The sequence below is a fragment of the Camelina sativa genome, chromosome 16 (genome assembly GCF_030686135.1).
Source record: "Camelina sativa cultivar CO46 ecotype springtype chromosome 16, ASM3068613v1".
NCBI lineage: Eukaryota > Viridiplantae > Streptophyta > Magnoliopsida > Brassicales > Brassicaceae > Camelina > Camelina sativa.
In genome coordinates, this window is record NC_141895.1 from 8,878,649 (window position 1) to 8,884,648 (window position 6,000).

General features: G+C 34.8%; 1 pseudogene; it reads left to right on the plus strand.

Annotated features, from left to right (window-relative positions):
• Positions 1-3,015: 3,015 nt before the first annotated feature.
• Positions 3,016-4,142, plus strand: LOC147925324 (zinc finger BED domain-containing protein RICESLEEPER 2-like; annotated as a pseudogene).
• Positions 4,143-6,000: the final 1,858 nt, after the last annotated feature.

The following is a 6,000-nucleotide window of genomic DNA, read 5'->3' on the forward strand; positions in this document are numbered from 1 at the left end:
TATGTGGATAATTTCATGTTTGTACACATTCTACAGTAATTTATGTAGATTTGTTTAAAATTTTATTTCAATATTTGAAATTATTCTTATGTTTGCGCATATAAAAAAATTGTTGCTATTTGATAAAATACGATTTGTAAATAGATATATTTTTCTCTAAATTTGTTTAGTAGAGTAGATCATGTATTTGATTGTTCTTGCATGTTTCCTTTATAAGTCATTTTTCTGAAGATGTCTGATTTCATTTGTTTGTTCTCGTACAGTGAAAATTTGAACCAAATAAAACCATAACCGGTGAAGAAGAATATACTTACAGATACGACTTAGTTAAGATATTCACTATAGATTTTTGCTTAACCTCTTCGTATATCTAATTGCACAATTTTGTAATATGTGTAGGTAATACTATACCATGAATAACAAACATAGCCCACTTAACGTTCGTGTTTGATTAATGGAAAAAGTTAGTGCGGGGTCGTCAATCAGTTTTTAATTCCGTTAAGCTATATGATCAAATCTATAATTTTCATTTTGCTAGCTTTCATTTGTTATGTTTTTTTTGGTTGTTATAGCTTATTCTAACAAAGTGTGTGATATGCATGTACATTCTCTAAGATGGTGGAATATGGTGGTTCTGCATAAACATGCTTATATGAGAACTCTGTTAATCGATTAGTAATTACATACTTTATTTTTTTATTTATAGATCGTTCTAACTTCAAAATTAGGAGTGACTTGTAATACTTAAGCATGTGAAAATTATTGAAATTTAAAACATCAAGAACATAATTAAGTTGCCAAAGTAATAACATAAATAAAGAAAATTATGGATAGATGACTGCAACCATCAAACATCTAGATTCTTGACACATTCCTTTTATCCTTTGTGCCTCCCGTTGCTTCAATCTTTACCCCAAAAGATTCCTTACATGTTTAGAAACTTTAGTCTTTCCAACATAATCAGCTTCTCCTTTTCATTAGCATCCTTAGGCCTCAGTGTTTTACCCGTACCCGATTACCCGAACCATATCCGATCCGAAAAACTCGGATACGGATATGCACCGAACCGAAGACAATAACCGAACGGTTATTAATTTATCAATCCGTCGGACATCGGAACGGATCAGATAAAAACCGAAACCCGAAAAACACCCGAACTCATCCGATCCCCGTTTACTTTTCTCTCTCGATCCTCCGAGATACATCGATCTCCACATCCCTTATCTCTCGCGATCTATACACCGATATGGTTTTATCCATGATCTTCTTCCCTTATATCTCACAATTCTCTACATATAAAAGCAAAATCCTTTCCATGGAATCCCGAATACAATTCTCGTCGCCCCACTCTTCTCCATCGAAGGTATCAAGAAATCGATATCGGTAAGTCTATGATTCATATTCTTTCTTAGTTATTCTATTATTCTTCTTTTTCCTTGAGAGGAATTCAAGTTGTAGTGAGATCTGTATTTTAGTTGCTTGATTTTTTGTTTTAATTTGCTTGATTCTTAACTCCTAAATTAGATTAGTTAATGGTTTGCTTGATCCCGATTCTGAGTATTATAGTTCTTTGCTCTTGTTAGAAGTGAGTATTATAGTTCTCTTCTCCATTTAGAAACAAAGTTATGATCTGTATAAGTTTGTTTTTCAAGTTTAGATAGAAACAAAATTTTGAGTAGTGTGAATGATAACTATGATCCCTATAAGTCTTCTACTCAATCCCGATTCTTAGTAGTGAGTATTATTGTTATCTTCTCCAGTTAGAAACAAAGATCATATGCTTCGTATAAGATGGTTTTCAAGTTTAGATAGAAACAATATTTTGAGTAGTGTGGATGATAAGTATGATCCGTATAAGTCTTCTACTCAATCCCGATTCTTAGTAGTGAGTATTATTGTTCTCTTCTCTAGTTAGAAACAAAATTCAGATGCTTCATATAAGTTGGTTTATTAACTTGCATTCTTTTTCTTTTTAGATGGGTTCCTCACCATTTCCAGGCAACATTGACAAGGAGAAAGATGGCCCAAATTTGATACCTAAGAGTGGAAACAAAAGGAAAGATGGTCCAACAGATGGTGGAGGCTCAATACAACCGGACCAACCAAAGAGAAAGCCGAGTACAAAATCTACTGTTTGTGGACATTTCACAAGATTTGATGACAATGTTAAGCGATGTAAGTGCAACTACTGCCACAAGTCTTACGGTTGTGATTCAAAGTCAGGGACTTCTCACTTGAAGGCTCATATGGAGAGCTGCAAGCATTTTCAAGCATGGAAGCAGAAACAATCACAGACTGTGATTAACAATCAGGGACAACTTTAGAGTGGAAAATTTACTGAAGAAGTGTTCAGGGAGGCTTCGAATGAGATGATTGTGCTGTCAGAGCTGCCACTTGCTTTCATTGAAAGCATCGGTTGGAAACATTTCTGCAACAAAGTCAACCTCTACAAACCACATTCCAGAAGAACAGCTACAAAGGACATTGTTAGAATGTACGTGGGTGGAGATGAAAGCATCTCTGAAAACTTGGATTGTTGCTAGTAAGCCAAGAGTCTCCTTGACAACTAACATATGGGTTGCTAAAGCAACATGTGCTAGTTACATGGTAATAACTGCACACTTCATTGATGTTTCTTGGCGATTGAGGAAGCTAATTATTGGGTTCAAGTATATTACAGATCACAAAGGAGCAACAGTATCACGAGTTCTTCTTGACTGTTTGGCTGAGTGGGGCATAGAGAAGATTCTAACTGTGACAGTTGACAATGCAGCTGCAAATACTTCTGCTTTGAAAAAATTTCAGGAGGCATTCAACTTAAGGAACAATGAAGCATTTGTTTTAAATGGAGAGTGTATGCATATGAGGTGCTATGCGCATATACTCAATTTGATTGTTAGGGACGGGTTGCATGAATTGAGTGAGAATGTGACAGCCATACGCAATGCAGTTCAATATGTGAGGTCTTCTACTAGTAGATGTGATTCGTTTGAACAAAAAGCTGTTTCAGGGAAGATGACTAGAGGGAGTTTACCGTTGGACATCAAAACAATGTGGAATTCTACATACTTAATGTTGTCAAGAGCTATTGATTTTAGAGTGGCATTTGATAGAATGGAGGCAGAAGACAAGATGTACAATGACTACTTTAATGAGGTTGAGAATGGGAAAAAAAGATTGGGCCGCCTACAAGAGCTGATTGGAATGCCATAGAAAGGTTAGTTAGATTTCTAATCATTTTCTACAATTCTACTTTGGTTGTGTCTGCTTCAACTTCAGTTGCTTCTTATAAGTGTTATGGAGAGATAGTGACTATAGAGAGGAATTTGATCTCACTAAGCAATAGTATTGATAGTGACTTTAAATCAAAAGTCGATGCTATTGTGCTGAAGTTTGATAAGTAATGGGATGGATTCAGAAACATCAATGTGTTTCTGATTATTGCAAGTGTGTTCAATCCACGCAAGAAAATGCAATTTGCTAAGATGTTCTTTGACAAGCTTTATGGGAAAGATACAACCGATTCTAAGGAGATGAGTGAATCAATCACAACCTTTTTGACATCCTTTTTTAAAGAGTATAGCAATCGGCTCCAGAAAGTACCAAGTGGTCAATCATCACAGTCTTCGACTTCTCTTAGCCAAGGTGAGTCCACTGATTTAATGTGTGATAGTATGGGGTATGAGAGGATGGACTTCATGTATAAGGAGTTGGTTGATGAGATTGGGGTTGATGATGGTAGGGATGAGTTGGATGTATATTTAAAGGAAAAAGTTGAAAATCCTAGAACCATTGTTGGATTAGAGTGGGATGTACTGTCTTGGTGGAGGCTCAATAGTGGTAAGTATCCTGTTTTGTCAGAAATAGCTAGGGATGTTCTTGCAATGCAGGTGTCATCAGTTGCATCTGAAAGTGCATTTAGTACTAGTGGGAGGGTCATAGAGCCACACAGAAGTTGTTTAACTCATTACATGGTGGAAGTTTTGATATGCACACAACAATGGATGAAGAATGAGAATAACTTAGGTGAGAAAGGAGTTGTTACGAATACACAATTGCTTGTCGACATTGAACTGCTTGATAAACTTGAAAAAGGTATGGCCAAACCGAATTTATTTATTCTTAGTAGTTTTAATGGATAACATTTATCACTTACTACTTCCCTTTCTTTTCAGAGTTTGAATGTCAAGACTTAAACTAGAAGACTTGATGTAGGTTAAACCCATCATTGAAGTCCTCGACAATGCATTACTTGAACTACTTTCAATTCTCTTTTATCTTTTTACTCATCTTTGTTCTTTTGGATGATTATTTACTTTGGTTTTTAGGATGTTCTTGTCTTGGTTTTTTACCTTTTTGGATGTTATTGGCATGGTTTTCACATTTTTGGGTTGTTATTGACATGGTTTTAAACATTTGAGGATGTGATTGGCTTGTTTATTTTCTTAGTCTCGCATTGTTCACATTTCCAAAGAACAATCAGGTATAAAATATCCAAAACCTGTATCCGATTTATGAATATCCGACCCGAAATCCGATCCGACATTTAATAAATTATTCGTATGGATATTAGAATCCATATCCATTGTACCTGATATCAGAATTGTCCGATCCGAACACGATCCGACATCCGAACGTCAATGCCTAATAATCCGTATGGATATTAGAATCCATATCCATTTTACCCAATACCCGAATCATCCGACCCGAAACCCGCTCCGATATCTGAACGCCCACGGCTAAGCATCCTCTTAAATCGCCACACTGATGGAGTTTACACAAAGCTATTTGGATGATGAAACAGTGCAATACCATATTTTAAAGTCAAAAGAATCATTGTTTTGATCATTCCTCCATTCTTATCCTAAAGTATCTTTAAAAAGTAAGTACACCCCGTGTAACAACATTTTGAAAACCGATTAGCACATGAATCTGAAACAGACAAAAAGGCTTTTATTTAAGTCCATCGATTCCAGAAAATACCTAGTACCCATGATCCATTATGCTTTCTCCACTGAAATCTACAGGTTTTTGAAAACTTCTTTGAAGACTACATTTATTGTCCTTTTCTGCGGTTTCCATCTTTGTCAACAATAAAGATCTTTAATCCGTTTTTAGAAGTCATTCTAGAGATAGCAACATACGGCCGTGAGAGAAACATGGTCTAGGTAAATATAGACCAACGTTTTCGAGAGACTGTCCCTGACTTCTGTTTATGGTCATGGCAAAGCAACATCTAATAGCAGTTGTCTTCTCCGTATCTTAAAAGCAAGTTTGGTATCTGATGGTGTTAGAGTATCCCTAGAATCAATATTTTATCTCCAACTCTATCACCTGTGATAATAATAGCTTTTGTAAACATAAAGGAATAAAATGAGTAATGTAATATACTCACATCTACATCAGCCATTATGATCTCTAAGGTTTCTCCGGAGAAAAACGTATATTGTCTTAAAGAATACACAATCTTGACTTTGACTTGAATCTTCCAAATCGTCTTAAAAGGCTTAATGATACTAAAGCTTGTGAAATTATTGTTTGCTGCCATATTTTTTTTGTAGAACGATTGCAATCGTAGACTGTTTTCTGTTTTTGCTTTGAGTGATAATTACATCACGTTTTATGGTTTTTATACTTGTAGGCCACGATATTAATAGCAAAGATCCGATGATATTGTTTAAGGAAGATTAGGCAAGTAGTTAAGATTTTGTCAACTATAATATTACGTAAACGTTTTCAAAATCCTAAATATCCGTAATTTTGATGTAGATTGAGGAATATTTATCATGTGAAATGCATATTTACTTTTAAGAAGATTTACCAAAATTGTTTTCTCATAATCGTTATTAAAATTTTGAATTTGGAAAATTGTCATTCAATTAAATCGTAGTAATTTACTTTGATTGATATGATTTTAGTTTACCGAAAAGATGAATTACTATATTTGCGGTTGTATTTTCATTTTTAATTTATCGATTAATTAATTATTACGAATGATTG